The sequence below is a fragment of the Micromys minutus genome, assembly GCF_963924665.1.
Source record: "Micromys minutus genome assembly, chromosome: 19".
Lineage (NCBI taxonomy): Eukaryota > Metazoa > Chordata > Mammalia > Rodentia > Muridae > Micromys > Micromys minutus.
The window spans coordinates 19,159,591-19,183,168 of record NC_137954.1 but is presented as its reverse complement, the minus strand read 5'-3'; the positions used below and the strand labels follow the sequence as shown (position 1 = coordinate 19,183,168).

At 35.5% G+C, this 23,578-nt stretch overlaps 1 protein-coding gene and 1 pseudogene across 3 annotated transcripts in view; both read left to right on the top strand.

Annotated features, from left to right (window-relative positions):
• The window catches only part of ERBB4 (erb-b2 receptor tyrosine kinase 4), a gene marked incomplete at both ends in the record, with an annotated part of 1,001,312 nt that overhangs the window by 798,799 nt on the left and 178,935 nt on the right, over positions 1-23,578 (top strand). The window lies entirely within an intron of this gene.
• LOC308432944 (small ubiquitin-related modifier 2-like) lies at positions 21,850-22,127 on the top strand (annotated as a pseudogene). Its single transcript has one exon. The product of its transcript is annotated as a small ubiquitin-related modifier 2-like (transcript).

The window sequence follows — 23,578 nt, the reverse complement described above, 5'->3', positions numbered from 1 at the left end:
CATTGATTAGAATGTCTGTGTGGGGTTGTTGCTACTACTACAAAAGTGAGCACTTAACAAGAATGTCATGAGCTTTTTGTTAGAAGAGTTTTCCCCCAAAGTGATCAAAATAATTCTAATTCACTCTTCCCAAAGCACAGACTATCGGGATCCTAGTCAGTTAGGAGTAGGATGGATTTCACCTAGTGACCTAGAATTTGCCAGTACATGGTTGGCTTCATGGCTACACTAAAGCCACTGAAAGATTAAGGCCACCCATTGAGTATTTAGTTGAAAAACAACTGGGTCTAAGGATTAGGAAGGGGATCTCTAGTTGGGATCTTTTCAAAAATTATAATTTATAATTAGACCAATGATAGAAATAGAAAATTACTTTAAAATTATTATTATTATTATTATTATTATTATTATTATTATTATTATTTGCTTACATCCTAGCTCAGTGTACCTATCTTGATCACCACCTTTCACAATCCCTCCCTCTTCTTCTAATGGCTAGTCCTTGACTTCACATTCAACAAACTTAGTCAGTGGTCATGGATCACCAGTGAAGTCTCTTCTACCTAGGTATTGTTCAGACAATAATAATTTTGCATAAATCAGTACATTTTTAATTTTTATTGAAAATTCTTTTTATCCATAGTACATCCCAACCACAGTTTCCCCTACTTTATTCCTCCAGGCAGTACCCAATTTTCTTCTCCCTCAGATCCATTTCACATACACTTTCTATATAGAAGACATCAGGCAACCGAGACACTATAGTCAAACTAGCCAAAAGAAGATACCGTTAGACAAAGACAACTCCCTCATATTGAGTGAGACTGGACAACACAAGCCAATAGGAGGAAAACAGCCCCAAGAGCCAGCAAGAGTCAGAATGCCCTGTTCTCAACTGTTAGGAGTCCCATAAAGACACAAAGCTAATAACCTTAATATATATAGAGAGAGTTCCTGTTGCAAACACATCCAGGACACCTGCTAGCTTGCCTATTTAGTCTCTCTGAGCACATAGTAGCCCTGCTTTCTTGATTCAGTGGCCTGTGTTCTCCAGGTTTTCACCATTCCATCTGTCTCCTATAACTTTTCCACCTTCTCTTCAAAGTCAGAGGGAGGAACCCATGGAGACCTCTTTCACTTCATTTCTCCCTCTCCTTCTTCTTCTCCCTCTCCTTCTCCTTCTTCTTCATCTGTTCTTGTCCCTTTCCCTCTCCTCCTCTCCCTTTGAAGCATCACATAACATCTGGCTGTGGGTATCTGAACTGACTTCTATCTTCTGCAAAAGGAAACTTCTCTGATGTCTATGGGACTAGGGACCAATATATGAATATAGCAAAATATTAGAAATCATTTCATTGTTTTTTTTATTTGAACAGTTATGTTTGATTCTATGCTAGGTCTCTGGACTATTCAGTATCCAGATCCTGGTCATCCTTGCAATGTAGTGCATGGCTTTTCTCTCATGGCATCGGCCTTAACCTAACCCAAACATTGGTTGGCCACTCCCACAAGTTCTCTGCCACCATTGCACCTGCACACATTGCAGGCAGAACAGATTGTGAGCTGCTGGTTTTGTGAATGGGTTGGTATTCATATTTCTTTTTGCATCGCCTAGAGACTGCATTAATGTGAAAAAATATCAAACAACAGCAACAAAATAAATAAATAAATAAGCCAATAAATAAACAAGTAAATAAATAAGCGAATAAATAAATTACAAAAAACATAGGAGTAAAGGTTCCATGCAGGAACCTATGTTCAGTGAGCTGTGTGGATGCTGTCCTCAACAGTGGGGCCCCTCAGCCACTGGCTTTTTGGATCCTCTGCCAATTGTCATAGAAGGACCATCTGTCCTAACACCATCCTCAGTATTTAGGCATCTCTGTGGGACCCACGTATTTAACTTTAAGAGGTAATCTTTATAATTAAGTGTTATAGATGGGAGACTCTTTCAAAGGCCACTTAATGGCTTTGTATATCACTTGCTTCTTGTTTGTTCTACCTGAAATTCTTTGTCACTCTTCCACTCAAATGAAAAATAATCAATGTGCTTAACTATTTTAAGGAAAAGTGTACCAGGCTCCTAGTGGGTAGAGAACATTTCAATGTTTTCAGAACTCCTGTGTGTGTCACAGTTACTATGGATTCCATACTGCTTTTGCCTGTTTATATACATGACATGTCAGTTCCCAGGAAGGCGTCAGTGAGGAACCTGTCATTTACCTACTTCTTAGAGTTGGCACATATCAACAGTCATGATGGTAACAGAAAAGATGAATGTTTCTGAAGCAGTGAAATTGGGAAATCAGCTTCTCATGGACACAGTGAGTGAGAACCCTCAGAACAGAAAGCCGAGAGCACCAGCAGCGATCTTTGCTACTGTAATTTCATCTAGGGTTTTGATCCACTTACAAAGTTAATCTAACCTTCCTGAACCTAACCATTCCATTTTCTGTTAGAAAATAATTAGAAGCTATAAGCAGAAGCCGGCATACATGCAGCTCCTGGGGAGTCCCTGAGCTCATTGAATAGAGGAGTTTGATGGCTACTGGTCAGCTGATCTTGGCCCATCGCTAATAATAGCTGAAAATGCTGCTTAGCTAGGTGAGAAAGTTAACTTCAGGAAAATGAAAATGAAGCATTTGGGATTTATAGCTGAAGATGAGCTTCCCTTTGGCACTTGTTTCCTGGAAAGGAGGTAGCCAAGGGAGCCAGTTATTTCGTTTCCTTTTTACATTTCTTTCTCCTCTATTATTTTCAACACTTCATAATTAAGAGCTACGGCCCACTTGACTTATCTCTATTGACTGTAATTTTCTCTAATCCCTACAAAGAAATGTAAGTGAATCAGGAATAGTTTTGCTATTATCCATACAAATTAATAAGTAAATCAGGTCAGTATATAAAAATTTGTTATCTCTAGCCACCATGTGGAAAATTAACTGTAGAAAACAAACAGACATATTAGGACGACCAAAGGCACTGGGAGTTTGCTTATAAAATCAGAAAATTGTTATTGCCATATATGTGAAACCGAGTCAAGGTCTTTCTTAAAAACTTCATTTCAAATTGTGAGCATCCATTCATTTCATGATCATATCATTATACTCTCAAGAAAGAAACGGTATTTTATTATTGATTCTTGAGTTGCCTCAAAATATGATGTTCCCTAGATTTTCACATAATGCTAATTTTAAAAACAGTACATTTCATTCTATGTTTCTATTTTGCCTCATATTCTGGTAAATTCATAATGTGTGTCCTAGGGAATAAATAGTATTTTACCATTCTTTAATTGGAGGTATATTAGTTTTCCATCCTTTTTAAGGTGTTGAACTTCTTTTGGTTGACGGCTGTTTAATATATTCTAATCTCCACAATAGCCTTCTCTGCATAGTAACTGTTCAAGAAAAAATTGTGTTTGGAATTTTTTAATTTTATTTACTTTACTTCATTTTTAGCATTTTTATGAAGTGTCGATTATAGGCATAGTTTCTTGTTATCTGTGTTAATAAGTAAAATGATTGCAAAAATAATTAGAGTGGCATTGCTCTAATATTAATGAATTTGACTTCAGATAACAAAGCAGTGGCTCATCAGCATGAAACCAAGATTATGCCTGTTTACATGAGTGTGTGTGTGTGTGTGTGTGTGTGTGTGTGTGTGTATGAGTGTGTGACCTGAATGTTTGGGCACATGTGTGTGTGTGGTATTGGCTAACATTGACATCAAATGTCTTCCTCAGTGCTTCTACACTTATTTATCAGACAGGGATTCTTTCTGTATCTGGAGCTTTTTACTTCTAGCAAGTGTTCTGAGCCGGTTTGCTGTGAAGATCCCTTCCTCTGCCCTTCAAATGCGAGGATTATAAGCAGCTGCCACATGAAATGGTTTCATATGTGAGTTCAGGGATCCAAGTTCTGTTCCTTAAATGTGTGCAGTCAGACATTAGCCACTGTGTCATCTTCCCCAGTATGAAGATATTGTTAATGCTCCTGCTAGCTCATTTATATGCATAATCATCTCTTTCAACAACTATAATTTTGATCTATATTATATAGACCAATAGGTATTATCAGCCAGTTGATTAGTGAAAAAAAAAAATCAATTTTCTGCTTAGCATTCTAATTACCTTGAAAATAACTACCTAAAGGGAGAAGAATGAAGATTTAAAACAAATAAAGAGTTTATTTTCTTTAAATCTAACTATATTCCCTTGTTACTTCTGTACATCTTTAGTAATTTTCTGCATAGCACATTTATATTTATGTGCTTTCTGGGTATGCACAACTGTTAAGGAAATACATTCCTATTTACAAATGTGGATTTAAATATTTATAAACCATTTTGGATACAGTTTTGCTGGCAGAATTTTCTACCAGAAATATAGTAAAAGACTTTCCTAATGAAGCATAACGTATCTCAACTGCTTCTGAAGTGAACAAAATTGTTATTATAGATTATCATTCCTTTATTTAATGCTACATCCATGGTCCAGAGATATTTACCCACCATCTGTGACTAAAATTTAATTAATTCTATTCAACATCTTATTGATATCTGTAAGAAATTTTCATAGTGGATAATTTTATTCTTTCTATTTTATTCTTTTAAGGACAATATTGTAAGTACTAGAGTAAAGAACCATTGCTTAGAGGTAGTGAATTGAGACTGTACACTTATATAGCTCAGTCTAAGTTTGCATATACAACCTACATTCTAGAAGTCCAAATGGGCAGTACATCTTAATTTGAAAAACCAAAATAATAGGAGGTCACTCATCTACTGTTTTTATAATAGAAAATAGGTTTTTACGTGTTATGTTTTATAAGAATATAAATTACTCTCCTTTCAAATTCTGACATATTCTAGTAAATATAAACTATTCATATACATTTTTAAATAATATATTTCCTAGTTCTATGAAAATATATATTACTATCTTAGTAACTGCATGAAAAAAGCATGAATTATTGTTCTATATTTTGAGTCATGTTACCTTGAGGATCGTACCCAGTTAAATAGTGCATAAGCCTGATAATGGTAAAAATCACTTTTGATATTTGTAAAGCATCTTTTTATTAGATATATTTTATTTGCTTTTCAAACGTTATCTCCTATTTGGGTTTCCCCTCCATAAACCGCTATCCTATCACTAATCCATCCTGCTGCTATGGGGGTGCCCTGGCCCCAACACATCTGAACCCACTCCAGCCTTCCTGCCCTGACATTTCCCTACAGTGGAGCATTGAGCATTGACAGAACCAAGGACTTCTATTCCCATTCATGCCCAACAAAGCCACCCTCTGCTATATTTTAGTGTGATTGATTCAAGTTTCTCTCCATTTAGTTTGATGTTTATGGCTACAGGTTTGCTGTATATGGCTTTTACTATGTTGAGGTATGGGCCTTGAATTCTTTATCTTTCTAAGACTTTTAACATGAAGGGGTATTGAGTTTATCAAATGCTTTCTCATCATCTAATAAAATGATCATGTGGATTTTTTTCTTTGAGTTTGATTATATAGTGAGTTACATTGATGGAAATCTATATAGTGAACCATTCCTGCATCCCTGGAATGTAGCCTACTTGGTCATGATGGATAATTGCTTTGATGTGTTCATAGATTTAGTTTCCAAGAATTTTATTGAGTATTTCTGCATCAATATTCATAAGGAAAATTTGTCTGACATTTTTCTTCTTTTGGGGTCTTTGTGTGGTTTAGGTATAAGCATAATTGTGGCTTCATAGAAGGAAATGGGTAGTGTTCATTCTATTTCTATTTTGTGGAATAGTTTGGAGAGTATTGTTATTGGGTTTTCTGTGAATGTCTGATAGAATTCTGCACTAAACCTATCTGGTCCTGGGCTTTTTTAATTTTGTTTTGTTTTGTTTTTGTTTTTGTTTGGGTGGGAGACTTTTGATGATTGTTTTTATTACACTCTGTTTAGTTTCTTTTTGCAGGAACTCATAACTATGAGTTTTCATCTTAACACTGCTTTTATTGTATCCAATAAGTTTTGGTGTGTTGTGCTTTCACTTTCTTTAAATTATAAAATAATCTTTAAATTCTTTCTTTATTTCTCCCCTGACCAAATTATGATTGAATAGAGTATTGTTCAGCTTCCATGTATATGTGGGCTTTCTGTTGCTTTTGTTGTTAGTCTTAACCAGACTTAACTTAGACCGGTCTTAGTCCATGGTGATCTGATAGGATGCATGGGATTATTTCAGTCATCTTATAACTGTCAAGGTCTGTTTTGTGACCAATTATATGGTCAATTTTGGAGAAGGTACTATGAGGTAAGAAGAAGAATGTGTATTCTTTTGTTTTAGGATGAAAAGTTTTATAGATATCAGTTAAATCTATTTGGTCCATAACTTTGGTTAGTTTATTCTATCTCAGTTCAGTTTCTGTCCATGATCTGTACATTGATAAGAATGCAGTGTTTAAGTTTCCCACTATCATTGTGTGAGCAGCAATGTGTGCTTTGAGCTTTAGTAAGATTTCTTTTATGAATGTAGGTACCCTTGCATTGGTGCGTAGATACTCGGAGTTGATATTTCATATTGGCAGACTTTTTCTTTGAAGTGTATGAAGTGTCCTTCCTTATCTATTTGATAACTTTTGGTTAAAAGTCAATTTTATTTGATATTAGAGTGACTAGTCTAACTTGTTTCTTGGTACCATTTGCTTAAAAAATTCTTTTCCAGCCTCTTCCTCTGAGGTAGTGTCTGTCTTTGTCACTGAGGTGTGTTTCTTGTATGCAGCAAAATTTTGGGTTCTCTTTACCTATCCAATCTGTTAGTCTATGTCTTTTTATTGGAGAAATGAGTACATTAATGTTGAGAGATATTGGTGACCAGTGATTATTGTTTCATATAACTTCTGTTGATAGAGGGAGAATTATGTTCTGTGTTTGTCTTCTTTTGGGTTAGTTGTAAGATTACTTTCTTTCGTTTTCCAGGGTGTGGTTTCCCTTTCTGTGTTGGAGTTTTTCATCTATTATCCTTTGAAGGTCTTAATTTGTAGAAAGATACTCTGTAAACTTGGTTTTGTCATGGAATATCTTGGTTTCTCTACTATGGTAATTGGGAGTTTTGCTGAATATAGTTGCCTGTGCTGGCATTTTGCTTTCTTAGGATTTGTGTGATGACTGCCCAGGATCTCCTAGATTTTATAGTCTCAGTTGAGAATTCTGGTGTAATTTTGATAGGTCTGCCTTTATATTTTACTTGTCCTTTTTTTTGTACTGCTTGTTAATATTCTTCTTTTGTTTTGTGCATTTGGTGTTTTGACTATTATGGGATGGGAGGAATTTCTTTTCTGGTCTAGTCTATTTGGAGTTCTGTAGGCTTTTTTTGTATATTTATGGGCATCACTTTCTTTAGCTTAGGGATGTTTTCTTCTGTAATTTTGTTGAAGAAATTACTGGCCCTTTGAGATGTGAATCTTCTCTTTCTTCTGTACTTATTATTCTCAGGATTGATATTTTCATTGTGTCCTGGATTTCCTGGGTGTTTTGGATTAGGAGCTTTTTTGCATTTTCTTTGATTGTTGTGTCAATGTTTTTTATGGTATTCTGCCCCTGATATTCTCTTTTCTATATCTTTTATTCTGTTGGTTATATTTGAATCTATGAGTCCTGATCTCTTTCTTAGGTTTTCTATCTCCAGGGTTGTGTCACTTTGTGATTTCTTTATTGTTTCTATTCCCATTTTTATATCCTAGATGGTTATGTTCAGCTTCTTCACCTGTTTGTTTTTTTCTTTTTTAAGGGCTTTGACCTATTTACCTGTATTGTCCTGTATTTCATGACCTTCTTAATGTCCTCTAACATCATCATGATTTGTGAGTTTAAAGCAGAATCTTGCTTTTCTGGTGTGGTATTGTACACTTGCTGTGGTGATATAACTGGGTTATGATAAGGCCAATGGTCTTGGTTTCTGTTGCTTAGATCCTTGGACTTGCCTTTCTCCATATGCCTATTTCTGGTGTTTACTGGTCTTGTTGATTCTGACAGTAGCTTGACCCTGCTGTGCTCTTAGTTATTTCACTTCTAGGGGACCAGTTCACTTCCAGCAGGTTCTGGGTATAGAGAGCTGTAGTACAGGGTCAGCTAACGGCACAGGAAAAACCTGGAAGAATCCTGTCCCAGACTATTCTTCAGTTCCTATGTCCTGAGGGTACCAGGCAGGTTTCTCTTGGGCCAGGAATTTGTGTAGAAGTGGTGGCCTTACCTGTGTTCTCAGATGTGTCAGGACTTCTGTGTCACAGACTCTGTCCCAGCAGGGTCTAGGTACAGACTGCTCTGGCACTGGGTCAGCTTTTGGTGCAGGTGGAAACCCTTGGTAAAGCTTCTAAGGGAAAATTAATTCTAGAATGTGTACCCAAAGCTTGAGCGACTTCAGGAGTAGTCCTCATTAGCTTTGTCAACATAAGAAAATCTTAAATCTTCTGAGAGGAAAATTTCAGCTGAGAAATGGCCTAGATCAGACTATCCTGTAGGGGATTTTATTGGTGACAAATTGAAAAAATTGAAACACAGTACACTGTGGATATTATTGGTCCCTAGGCAAGTGTCCAGAGCTGTGTAAAGAGGTCAGCTGATCATGAACCTGAGAGAGTAGGCCAGTAAACAGTGTTCCTTCATGGTTTCTGTTTCAGTCTTATACTTGAGTTCCTTCTCTTCTCTCACTGAAGGGCTATAACATGGAAATGTAAACCAATTATATTTTTTCCTCCTCTGAGTTGCTTTTTGTCTTAACATTTATCTGAGCAACAGAAAGAAGACTAAAACAGGAAGTTGAGATTCAGCTGGGCACATTTTGGATAAAGATGGGTCTTCTAGCATCCTGATTCAGCTTGAAAAGATCCTTTTCCTCTATCCATCATCTTCCCATACTTTCTCCCTAGGAGTAGTGAAAGCTGTATTTGGGCCATTTCCCTAACTTATTCAATACATATCTCATTAATAGGCTTATGCACAAGTATTTATTTTTAATCAATAAATTGCATCGTCCTTGCTAACTTTGATTAACTCCAACTTCTTAAAATGAATCAGAGGAAGAAATAAAGAAATAGTTTTATAATGTCGGTTCACTGTGATCCAGGTGTGTTGAATGAGTTTGCTTCCACTCATTATGTTAATAAAGCAACAAAGACCATCTAGCTTTTAAGGCATAAGGTAGCAGAGAGGCTTGCATATTGAATGCCAACTTGGCACACTAAGAAAATAAAAGCAAGTGCTTAGGAACTTCCTGTGATTTAGAAATTTTCCCAGCATGTCTCTTTTCACATTAGCAATTCAAATATATACAACATTCCTCCATTTCTTTATGCTAGTGTACTTGCAAATTTGTTATTACATGGATAAAAAGGGATGTTTAAAATACTTCTGCTAATAATTCAAGACTTTATTTTCACCACCTTAAATGAAATGCATTCCAGACAGGAAAATCTTGGAGCAAGGTTAAGAGCCAATCAAAACTTGATGAAAGACGGTTTTGGTATTTAAGTCAACCGAGTAATCTGTTTAAAGATACATATTTGCCAACTCTGACATTTTATGCACCGGGATTCTATGCCATTCACTGTTGTTCTGGTGATGAGATGTTACATTACAAGCTGTCTATGTGATGAAGTTAAGACTGAATGTAAATATTGGGCTCACCTAAATTGTTTGACTTACAAGTCACATTGGATCAGCAAGTATTCAGAAACGATGAGCATTGAACAATTACTGAGAAAAATTTATCATTTGAATTTGTCCTCCCAAAGTAAGTAAATTCAGGAATATAAAACTAAAACAAAAAATACCTAGGAGTTCAATTAAGATCAGGAGAGATCTCATGGCCCCCTGTGCTTATATCAGTTGCCTCTCAAATTATATTTCTTTCAGGGTGTTGATTAATATGATAACACCTTCCAAAAAGCAATATTATATTTACATTCCATCACTGACAAGTGACATTTTTAATTTGCTATTGCAACATCAATTGACCTTATGTATTAAACCAGAGGCTTGATCAAGGAAAAAATATAAAATGTCATAATGTGATGTATAGCTTTAGAGAGTAGAATTTCTTTTAAAATTATATAAGGCTGTCCACAACTGAATTAAGGGAAAAATCAATTATATTAAATACATTCTCTTCAACAATGTAAAGAAACCAAAGAGGGAAATATTTGTGGCTCATATGGGATCTGGAACCAGAAAATCCCTAGCTCAGTGGAGTTTGTTTCTTCAGCATCATCTGTCCATACTATGTAAAGTGCCCCACTAACTATAGCTGGAAAAGCGGGATTAGAACAAAGGCTTTCTGACCTACCTTGCAATTATGCCCATGCCTATACTCAATAAAAAGCCACTGCCCTAGTTTTAAACAAGTGGGTACTGGTAGCCCAGCAGCTTCATCACGATGTTCCTTGGACAGATCAAGAATGGTAAAGACATGGATGAATGTTAGAGGTACCATAAAAGGCTATTAAAACACCTTTGGTCCAGATCCAAATAGAAATGATTCATCACCAGCTGCATAACCTTGTCTTGGCTTGTTTTCCATTCTCTCCTTTGTTTTATTTTAATTTTTGGAATATCAATGTTTGGTTTTCTTATCCCATTGGTTAGTTAGTTGGTTTGATGGTTAAATAGTTTGTTGGTTAGTTGATTAATTTGATAGTTTCATTATATTATTTTTTCTTACAATTTTATTTACAAAAACAAAGATGCATGTACAGATTATTTTTATTTAGTAATTGCTAATCATAGTAAAATACCATATCACTATGGTCTTGTTGTACTTTGGGTATACATTTAGATACTTATAAAATACATCTCTCTATATATTACTCTTATAAAACTAATATCAATATTTTTTTAAATGTTTAAAGTTGCATTTTTTTATTTAGTTGGGGGAGGGTGTTGAAGTCCCAGGGTAACTTGTAGAAGTGTTTTCCTTCTGCCAAGGGTCCTGAGGACTGGACTCGGGTAGCCAGTCTTCATGGAAAGCATCTTACAGGCCACCCAGCTCGTCTTTAAAAACATGTTTAGGGGCCTGGAGAGATGTCTCAGTGGTTAAGGGCACTGCTTGCTCTTCAAGAGGTCCTGAGTTCAAATCCCAGCAACCACATGGTGGCTCACAACCATCTGTAATGAGATCTGATGCCCTCTTGTGGTGTGTCTGAAGACAGCTACAGTGTACTTGATACATATAACAAATAAGCAAATCTTTTTTAAAAAAACATGTAAATGTGTCTAAGTGTTAAGCTTGCATGTGTCGCTGTACATATATCAATATTTTTGTTACAAAAATTGGTAAGTCATATTTTTAAAGGATTAGTGGTGACAAACTTAGCTTCTCTTTTTCACACAGTGAATTCTATTTTGTTAATTTTTTGCTTCATCTGTCCCTAGTCTATACTTGTGGCCACACAGTGATATGGAATGACAATGTGATGTTGTATTTTGCTATGATTTTCTCTTGGGAAGGTCTTTAGAATAATATGTATCAGGCTGAGGCTTCAAGATAAGGAATGATCAAACATGTTCTGAACATATGCTAGGTAGACTGTACTACATGCCTTCACATCCACACTCAGATTTCATATCGCCAGTGCCTACAGAAAATGTCTTCCTCTTTTGTTGTCCACGATGAGCCCTCTGTATAAAAGTGGAACATGATGTCTATGTTAAAGGAGAAATACTCTCCATGATCACCTACCTTTTCATAGCAGAATCTGCCCATTGTCTGCAGGCAGATTTAAATACCTGGCCATCAAATGGCTTATAGATGGCACAAATCACTTGAGTCACTATTGTTTAATTTACAAATAAAATAAAATGGAAACAAGACCTTTTATAGTTAATATCATGGAGATCAATTTTGGCATTCCCTGTACCCTTATGGAATGAACAAAGTTATCTTGTTGAATTTTTGCATTTCAGTTCAGTTGGGCTCTTATGGAGGTGGAGAGGGGCAATCACATGCTGCTATGCAGACAGCAGGAGAGCTTATTTAGACTTATAGAGATTTAGACTAATATCACGGATCCTGACTCCATCTTCAATTTTAGCTATTGGAAGTACTGTCTCCAGTTTTCATCTTCATATTTTCTCTTAAACCAAATTAGCTTTATACTTCTGAAATTCCATCATCAGCAATTGGCATATTGGTTTTAGTTTCATTTTGGCTACTGTTTTTCTACTTTCCTAAAATTTGTTCACATTTTGGTTTGGCTTTATCCAAAATTTCTTACTATGTACTATGGGCTGACTAAAAGTGATTTTTCTGCCTCTACATCACATGAGCTTGAATTGATGAACTAGACCACAGTGCCTGGCTAAACTATTTTCTGATTTATTATTTCAATTATTTTATAACCACATTTGTCTTTTCAACTTTTTTTCATTCTTCACTATAATTTTTTCCTGAGATTTAAGGAAGAAATGAAGAAAATGTGTGTGTGTGTGTGTGTGTGTGAGAGAGAGAGAGAGAGAGAGAGAGAGAGAGAGAGAGAGAGAGAGAGAGAGAGAGACCTATAGGGAATTGAAATTTTAAAGGCAACCTTTAACCCCCTTTTCTTATAAAAAAAAAATCATACATTTTATGATGTTCATTCTATAACATAAAAATATTTTTTTATCCTAATATTGCATTTTTCTTTTCCAGGTAAAATATTTATATATAATTTTTTTCTTTTATTACTGGAGAGTAGCCTAGGCTTGGCACTTGGTTCTCATGCTCACAAATTTTCAGTTATTTCCCAGCTCCTATGATGTTCACTTTGAAGATATATATACATTCATGTTATATTAGTTCAATATAATAACAATGTTTAAGAATTGTCATCAAACATAGTTAATTGAAAATACATATATGTAGGTTTTTCCATTTGAAATTTAAATTATATAAGCAATTTATTAGTTCACTCATTAATTATTGGTGATGAATTTTGCAGCAGAATTTTACAGTGTCTACATAATCCTGGTGCTTATGCAGAGTGAAGCCTTAAGCATCATGCAGCAATGATATTCCAGGCAAGTGGTTCAGAAGCAATGTGTTCTGTACCTTGTAGCATTAACGAGAAGATAATTTTAAACCCTTAGTCAACACTCTGATTTACATTTTGTCCATGACTGCAATTTATTTTTATTTTATCTTTATTTTTTTGCAGTTGTCTAGAGCCAGTTACCAGCAATTCTGGTTCATACACATATTGTAAATCCATAGGAAGGAGACTTTGTATATATAGTTTGATCACTTACATCGATTGAATCTCTTCAGTTTAATTCATCAATTTAAGTTGTCCTTTACATAACTTCTAAATGGGAGCCAACATCTCTGGCTATAGATAGTGAACACTGAAGGTCTGGGTACCAAACACCAAATTATGCTGGAGGGATGCCTAGCATGTATAGTCCATTCACACTTCCTCCATGTCACAGATCACTACACATGAGCTGATTTAGCACAAGCAGGATTGCCTCATGGGATAGCTGAAGCTCAGCCTTTCTGAGTTGGCAGAGAAGCAGAGGTAAGAGAAGGAGTTCCAGGGTTGTATATTCTCCCCTTAACTTGTCAGCTGGTTAGATCATTATAAAACCTTTCTGCTTTAATTTTCTTGAAAAAGATTTACCATTTGGGGATTTTTTTTTTTGGTTGTTTGTTTGTATTCTTACACTGATAATCATGTCCTCTCATGAAATCAGATGGTCCAGATGTGCTCCTGTTGAACATTTAGAATTCTCTGTGAAAAACTCTCATAGGAGAAATACATTAGAAACCTTTGAAACTAGCTATCTCTAAATTATCTTGTTTTACTTCAGTATAAGAAAAGTTGACAGGAACTAATATGTCCAGCCTAAATTGCCTGGGAAGATATTTGGCCAATAGTAATATTAAGATATCCTCGGATATTTCTGGTTTTCATCATTTTTTGTGTGTATTATAAAGTCAAAAGTGTGGAAGAAGACATTTAGCATCTCTATGCTGATTGGCAGAATATTTCAAATGTTAACATAGCAGCTCTAATGTGACTTGAAATCAAAAGAAAAGAATAAGAATTTGTTGGTTTTATTTTTTTAAGCAAAGTAAAGGGAAAAATAACAGATCTGCATGTAGAAGGGAGTTAACTATGGCAATTAGCATGGCCAGCCATGTTTTAGGGCCAATATTAATTCCTTTGTAGGCACAAATAAAAAAAAGCCCAAGGCAAGTTTTCTTATCATTCTTCTCAGTTCAGAGATTCCTTTGAAATTTTTGATGAAAGCTGTGGTGGACCCTTTGTTCAGATAAAAAAATTATTCAACCATGATTTCATCATTCTGAAGACTTGTAATACCTCTGAAGTGTAGCTGCAGTTAGGAATAACTGACTTAGTCTTTCCCTAAGCTCTGATGTTACTCTGTTAGCACAACTCATGTGGAATCTGAGGCAGTACATGCACTGAGACTGCCTAGGACTATTCTTAGCTATTTAGGTCTTCTCACAATGACAGTGCTTTAGGACTCCTGCTAGACTTTCAGTTTTCTCTTATTTAAGCTCACAAACATCTGGTTTGCAAAATTAAGAATTAAAATTTGGAGCTGTGAAAGGGCCAATATTCTCTAGCATGAAAGGCATAGAATAGGATTTATAGCCTTAACTTAACTTGGAGATGTTTCTTTCTGCCAAGTTAGACTATTAAGACTACTAAATTGCTTACTATATTTGCATAAAATAGTAAACATGTAAATTGAATATATTACATGCATTGTCTCTAAGTCTTTCCATAGAGGCAGGTAGTGCTCAGTAAAGGCTCTAATTTTTTAACTTACAAGGTTCCCATATTAACTATAACTGGCTGTGCTTTTGCATTAAAGAACAGAATGACTAAGAAATACTGGTAATTCATGAGATGTGAAAACAGGCTAAGAGATCCATCTCTTGATATGGGTTCATGTTAGACAGATTTGTGGAAGCTTCACATGGTCTTCGGTAAGATAGACTGGCCTTGGCTATGGAAAGCACGGTTTAACATCTGAAAATTTCAACTGTTTCCTTTTAAAGATCATAATGGCCTTTTCATTCACATCTTATTTCCACACTAATTTAGACATTGTGTTGCATTTGTCCACAACCCCCGAGCCCTTTCTCTTCTTCAAGTCTGTGAGCTACGACGAGACTTACTTTCTTAACCCATGTCCTGCTGCATTGTTGTAGGAGTCGCCTGGCCAGGAGCTATTTTAGCAATGTATAAAAATATATATGAAACCAAACCAAAAAACAAAAACAAAAACAAAACAAAACAAAAAAAAACACCCAAGGCCCAGCTTCTGCCAGCAAAGACCATTGATGTATAAAAACTGCTATTATATTCTTGAAAATCAAATTTTATTGACCTTTGAACTGTTCAGCAAGTCTTTTATAATCTTTCCTGTGATTTTTTTATTTCTCTCATCTAATTTTACCATGTCCAAACTTTTAATATTTTTCTCTAGAAATTTTTACATTTCATTTGTTTTCCCCTCCCTAAACTCTTTCTTACCTCCCTCCCCACTTACCCAACTTTATGTGCTTCCTCTGTCAAAGATCATCCCAAAGCAAGAAACAAACAAACAAACAAAAAACCAATTAAACAAAACAAAAATTAAACAAAACAAATAAACAAACAAAACCACAAAAACAGAGACCAAAAACACACCCTCCAAAATGCAACCAACAGAACAAAAATATGCAGGTGATTTCGTGTTGGCTAATTATTCTAGGGCATGATTTTGATATACCAAGTGGGGTAAAGTGAATTTTCCCTTTGCCAGATAATATCAATTGCAAATAACTTCTTGGTTAGTGGTAATAGCCTGTATCTCCTCTCCTCTTCTCTCAGAACTGCATCTGCCTGGAATTTGGGTAGTTCTTGTGTGTGCTGCTGCAGTCTCTATGAGTTGAAGTGTGTGTAAGTCCTGTCCAATTACTTCTTCCAAATTTGAAATGCCATGCAAATAGACTTCAATACCCCTTGACTCTTTGAATTTTCTATTCATATATTGTATTCAGACACCACTGATGGGTGTTCAGTATATGTGAGTCTTTATGATCATGATATTAATGATGACTCATGTGCTTTCTGTACAACCTCAACAAGATAAATGTTATACTTTACATCCTAAAAAGGGAAAAGTATTTTTCCTTAGTTTAGTTAAAATAATCTCAACTAAAGTTACATAGTTTATGCATTTCAGAAAGTATTAACATTAGGCTTCATCCAACTTCAACTTCTAGGACTTTCTAACAAAAATGTGATAGTTACCACATTGTGTTTAAAGTATACAGAACTGGGAGATCATATTGTTCTGATTAACAGTGTCATGTGCAGGAAGCAATACTGCTTGGAAAAGTGTAATGGAGCCAGATAGGACATGCTTAGTGAATAGGATCTGCTGTGTGAGCCCAAGAACAGAAGTGCATTCTACACAGAAGGCTTAGAAGACTACAGGCTATAGCAAATGAATCAGGATCAATCTATGAGAGATTAAGAATGTAATGGTGGGAGGGAACTTTATCAGCTTCATGATGATGTTGGAAAGGCCCGTGATTCAGTATAACTCCGGAGAGCCAATCAGAAAGTATAGGTAATGTAACAACAGATAAAGCCAGTTGAAGAACAAGATTGAGATCCCCCATTCTTCCTTGTGTCTTCCATTCCATAACCTCCACTTTCCCTTTGGGACATAAGTCAGCTTTCATAATGTCAAATTTGCAAACAGAAACTAGTGACTGTTCACATCATTCTGATTGAAAACAAGTAGCATCTTTAAATAATTAAATAATAAGTCTCCATTTACCTCAAGGGCTGCAATTAAATATTACATTTATTCATCTGGTAAGTAGCTAATGTTTTGTATTTTGATTGCCCTATCAGGATATCAGACCACAGAAGCAATCCTCGTATGGAAAGTAAAATCAGTCTTATTACATAGGTATTATAGATCACATTTGAAAAATTAACTTTATTTATGGGATAATTATTAGTAGTATATAAAAAGTTTGAAAATTTTACTCTCTCTCTCTCTCTCAGGTTATTTCAGTTTTAGTCTTTTAGAATATATGTTTAATCATAAGCTTGTGAAATCTTCTGTATTCTAATTGTTCACCATTCTAATTACAAATTCACCTCTTTTTTGCAAAGCCATTTTTGTGAAAATAGAATGTTTGCATACATTAAAATGTATCATATAGACCTGGTAATGTAACTTAGTGGTGAAATATTTGCCCAACATACATTAGGTGCTTTGTCCGAACATTGTGAAGGAAATGAGTAGTGAAACAATGAAGGAGGGAGGAAGGGAGGGAGAAAAGGAGAAAAGCAGGGAGGAAGGGAAGAAGGAAAAGGGGAATGAGGTAGAAAAGAAGGAATCATTAACATCTCATAGGCATAAATAACATTTATTTGTATTGTTGACACAATTATTAGTTTTATAAAGATAACTTACAAATGATAATAAATCACAGTGATTACGATTTGATCCTGTGTACTTTGTTACTAGTTGAACTCATGTTTTTTTCAAAGGGAATAAACTTAAATGGTCATTTAAATGTTGCTACTTAAATACTAATAAACTTAGATAGTTTTAATATAAAGATAAACTTCAAATTGTTCTAGAATAAATATTTTTGAATAGATATTTTTAGGCTGTTTAATGATAATAAAAACTCACATGATTCTTTTGCTTCCTTTGCTATGTAATCTAAGTTATAAATCATCCAATATTCTATATATATAATTAGATTGGTGCCTGTGGAAATTAGAATTTGGAACTGACTGAAGATCTCTTTGTTTGATTATGGATGCTCTGAAGAGGATGGAGTAAATAGATATAAAACCATAAAAGCTACGAATTTGCTTTGAGATGGGCAAGAGCTAATTGAGGAAAATTACATATTGGTATATACTTCAGTGTTCTTGGGATGATAGCTAAAGTTATGCTTTTAGACTTACTCTAATTTTAATTTTCTTTCTCTACACAATAACTGTAGAAATTCTCTTGTAGACAAACATATTTTTAGATATAGACACACAATTTTAATTAGAATATAAACCTAAGGAGAAAGAAAAAAGAGAAAACTGATGAATTAGCTTAAAAAAAACAGAAGTATCTTTTGAGTTGATATATTTCAGTATTTAAAAATGAAAAAAAAATTAAAGAGTTTATCTTAAAATTTGAAAAATTAAAGACATTTTTTGACTGGGTCAAACATGTTTTAGTTTGTGATATTACCTAGGTCAATAACTGCCCATGGTCACTCCAAAGATGAAATTAAAATTGCAGCCCTTTTGAATTTGAATGTACTGTGGTTTTTATATTATATTTGGTATATACTATAAATAATAAATGTTACACATATATTCCCCCATACTTTACAACAAAAGCAGTTAGATTTTTCTTTCTCCCTTTCCAGAAGTATAGGAGACAAAAGGTGCTGGGCTATGAACAGTAATTTATTGATGAAACTTTCCAAAACCCAGTTCCACCTTCAGACTGTTCATGGCTAGATTTCAAGATATCGGGAGGCCACTTTCCATAAGCACAATGTAAAAATATAACCTCAGTTTCCACTTTTTCTAAGCCTCTCTGCCTTTGCTAAATTGTTGCTTTTGCTAGTCATGGTATTTTTATTTGTTTTTGAGAAATGGTTTAACTATGTAGCAATTGCTGGTAGGGGAACTTAATATGTGGACAAGGCTGGCCTCAAACTCACAGAGACATAACTGTTTCTGCCCTCCAAAACCTATGATTCAAGACTAAACTATTTATCCTGCCTCTAAAACTAAGATGATAGACCCACTTGCCCTGTATACTTCTTTTGAAAATTATGTGAATGAATGAAAAAAATTGTAATAGCCATTTATAGTATAATTACTAGAGGATCTACTTACTTGTCAAAAGGAAGAAAATTGCATTTTAAGCCTTATTTGTTATTTCAAAAAATTCTGGGATGAGGAATCTATCTTATTTTAGTATATGAAAATAAGCCTATAGGATAAATTGAAAGAACCAAATTGTTAGGCCAAGGGTGAATACATCTGTAATTTTTTTTTAATACCACTGTATCGTTAATGAAAGGAAGGCAGCCCATTCTGTGGTACTGTCCCCAATGTGTGCCATCCCTGGAACAGAAACTAAGTGATAATGTCAGTTAGCACCTCTCCATCTTGATGTGTCTTTCCACATCGAGCAGCAAGACAAAAAGAAGAAATAGATTCAGGTGGGATTTTCCCCACAAGGAAGCCAGAAAGGCCATTAGCCTGAAAGTGATCCCGGGACTGAACAGACAATGGGAATGTCTGAAGGACCCAAGCATCAACAGCAGGAAAAGCCACAAGAAAACAGTTCTTGCTCCTAGAAACCCAAATTCAGTTGCTGAAAAGGAAACTGGAGGACTGAAAACCTCATTGGAGGACTAGGGGAGGGTTACAGGAATCTAGTACTGATATACTTCCAAATCTTCCAGTCCCCCACCACTCCATGGCCTGAAAGACCAATGAGTGTACCAATGGAACCAACCATCTGATGGATAAGCAAATCAATCAGTGTAACTGTAACAATTCAACCAGACATCTTATGGAAAAGCCCAGAGATCCACAGGAGCTTAGTGCAGTTGAATTTACCAGCAAGAATAACTGCTCAGCATTCCAGAAGGACAGGAACAGGAAAAGGCAGAAAAACCCCAACGTTGAGAAATGTGCACACTCACCATCCCCATGTTATGGTAGCCCCAAGATCAGGAAATTAATTGGGAAAATGTGACAGAACATGGAATTCATTGGACAGGAGAGCAGGTCCAAAGCTGCATCAGCTAAATAGATTGCAGAACTGTAGTTACAGGTTATAAAGCTGTGAAATTTCCACCAAGCCATAGCAGACAGAATAATAATAGATAACAGTAAGTTTGTGATGTAACTTGGGACAGAATTCTAATGGATAGAATAGAAAACTCCTAGCACCGTTGTCTCTGAATTAAATAGAGGACACAGGTCAGGACATGGTATCTTCTCTTATGTTTATCACTAGGACTTGTGGAAAAATAGCACATTTGTGACTAGTTAGATCCCTCTGAGCATCAACTGAAGACAGCCTTATAGGGGAACTCATATAAAATCAACAAAGCAGAAAAGTGTAGAAGAAGGTGTACCCCTAGGAGCTCCCAGAGACTAAGCCACAAAACAAAGCACACACTGGCTGGTCTGAGGCTCCTAGCCCGTACATACATAGAGGACTGACTTGTCTAGCTTCACTAAAAGAGGATGCACCTAATCCTGAAGATAGTTGTTGCTCCAGGGAGAGGGGATGCTTGGGATATTACACCCTTGCATAGGCAAAATGGAGGGGGGATGGAGGGAACAACTCTGAGAAGAGGAACAGGGAGAGGGACAACATTTGGGATGTACGTAAATGAAATAATTAATTAATAATTATAATAGAAGATTAAAATGAAGAATGGAAAAACCCACAAACTGGAAGATAAATAATCTTGCATAGTTGGAAAGTATGCAACAGAAAAACGCAGAATAACAAGAAAGAAGAGTATTCAATGACACCCTATGAGCTGACTGCTTCTCAACATTGGGAAATAATGAAGACCAGCTTTGACTCTAGAAAATGGTTCCATAGTCCCATATTTTAAAAGAGCAGTGATGAGAAAATAAGCAAATAAACTTAATTTAAGGTTTTAAAAAGAAAGTTACTAAATCATTTTCAAAAGAAAACTGGACAGGTGATATCAACTTAAAGGAAAATATAAAATCATAGAGAACAAAGAAATATATTAGAAATATAGAAGAACCAAACTGGAGGCTGGTAAGAAAAATAGAATAATTAGAAGCCAAGCCCAAACTTAGCAGGAGACAGAGCTCAGGAAGACAAAAAAGAAAATAAATAGAAAACAAATAAATGAAATATGACCTACAAGGTTTACAAAGCCATGAACAAAGAAAGGAAGAGAAGACACAAATTCATAAGGTAAAATATGAAATGGGGTATTAAAACTACACTGAAATCCAGATGATCATTTCAAAATATGTCAAAGACTAATATTACAAGTTGGAAGATCTTTAGAAGTAATGGAGCTTTCTAAACACATTCAACATACAGAAATTAAAGCCAGAAGATATAAATCATTCTGGCATCAGTCGGAGGAGAATTTCTTAGTCCTATGAAGGCTCATTTCCTCAGTATATGGGAATGCCAGGCTGGTGAGCTCGGAGTGGGTGGGTGAGAAGGGAAGCATCCTCATAGAAGCAGGGGGAAGGGAATGTGAGAGGTAGAACCAGGAGAAAGGACAACATTTGAAATGTAAACACATAAAATATCCAATGAACAAAATAAACAATGATTACTTAAGTTTTCTCACAGACAATGACCCAGAGCCAGATAGATTTACTACTGAACTCTACAGAATGTTGAAGGAAGACCTACTGCCAATATTTCTCCAACTTTCTAGCAAAAAGAAAGGGAAGGAATACAGACAAACTCATTCTTTCAAGCCAACATAATTCTGACTCGAAACCATTTAAAGCACAAACATGCCCCCCCCCCACAGTCCTACTGAACACTCTCTCTGAAGAACATAGAAGCAGGAATTCTCAACAACATACTTGCAAAATGAATTCAAAATTTCATGCAAAAGGTTGAATTGCATCAAAGTTGGTTTCATCGAAAGAATGTACCCTTCATTAAGAATACACAAATTAGGTCCACCGCTGCTGCCTCCTTCTCCTGGTGCTGCTTGTGTGCTTGTGTGCTCCTTCAGTGTGGACCTGGTGCCTCTCTTGTGAAGTGGCAACTGAGGAGACTCCGGCGCTCACCATGGCCGACGAGAAACCCAAGGAAGGAGTCAAGACTGAGAACAAAGATCATATTAATTTGAAGGTGGCGGGACAGGATGGTTCTGTGGTGCAGTTTAAGATTAAGAGGCATATACCACTTAGTAAACTAATGAAAGCCTATTGTGAACAGCAGGGTTTGTCAATGAGGCAGATCAGATTGGACAACCTATCAACAAAACAGACACACCTGCACAGTTGGAAGCGGAGGATGAAGATATGATTGATGTGTTCCAGCAGCAGACAGGAGGTGTCTACTAAAAAGGGAGCCTGCTGCTTTACTCCAGAATTTTGTTATAGACCAAGAACACATTCTCAATTAGAACCGCAATTTGGTCCCGCCACATCCTACTACAGTATAGTTTTCTCTCTTCTTTCATGTCTCTGTCCCCATTTCTTTACTGTACATAAAGTAACTGGTGTATGTGCACAAGCATATTGCTCTTTTTTTTTTCTTTTTTAAACTAAATGGACAATGTTCTCTTTTGGTTGACATCAGATGGAGATGGTCTGGGGTAAGTACTGGTTCTGTGAAAATACCCCCTTCTCCATTAGTGGCAAGCTCATTCAACTCTTTATATTCCAGTAAGTTATTTTGCTCTCACTGTTTTAACAAAAGAACCCAACAACACAAAATCCTTGCATACCTTGTTCGATTGGAGAATTTTAATGTTTTTCATTTATCATTGTAAAACCAAGGACAATTTTATAACTGTTTTGTACGTAGCTGTTACATGTAGGGCAATCTGTCTTTAAGTAGGGATAAATTACTCTTGAACAAAATGATCCTAGATAGTTTTCCCTTCAAGTCAAGCGTCTTGTTGTTTAAATAAACTTCGTGTTTAAAAAAAAAAAAAAAAAGAATACACAAATTAATAAATTAAATATACCTGCTTAGTAGACTTAAAGACAGAAATAACATTATTATCATAAAAAATTCAAAATTCATGTGCTTATGCTAAGAGCCTTGAAGCAACCAAGAATAGGTGGTATGCATGCGAACATAATAGGCTGTATGTGCCCAACATAGTGAAATTACACACCATAGCAAAAAGCACCATTTTCTATAAAACCTGGATGAGAAGGTACTTACTCTGGCCATTGTTACATAATGAAGTGCTTTGAGTCTTGATTAGAATATTAATTATATAAAAGAAATGAAAAACCTGGAAAAGAGGTTAAGCCACCTCTATTTTCAGTGGTTTTATTACATTATTAGAAATGTGGACTCCACAAGAATACTTTTGCATTTGAGAAATAAAAATTAAAATGTACACTGAAATTCCACCTTACTCCAGTCAGAATGGCTATAGTGAAGAAAACAAACGACAAGAAATTTTAGAGAGCTTGTCAGGGAAAATGGCTTCTTTATTAGCTTAGATGTCAACCTACTGATGGTAGATAATGAAAATGTGGTACATATGGACAATGAAAATTTGAACAATCATAAACAGAAGTGATATTGTGAAGTTTTCAAGAATGTGGGGAGAACTAAAGAAACATAAATTAATGAAGGTAACCTACATTCAGACAGACATGTTTTCTGCTCTCTATCATATATCGGCTCTACATTTGTATAGTTATCCATACTTTTGTGTAGAAGTAAGTGTAGGGAGAGGTGAGGAAACCAGATAGGGGCTGCTGAGATGGCAAAGAGTGAAGCTTCAGAGATAGGAAGGGTAACATAACACATGTAATATGTAATGTGGAAG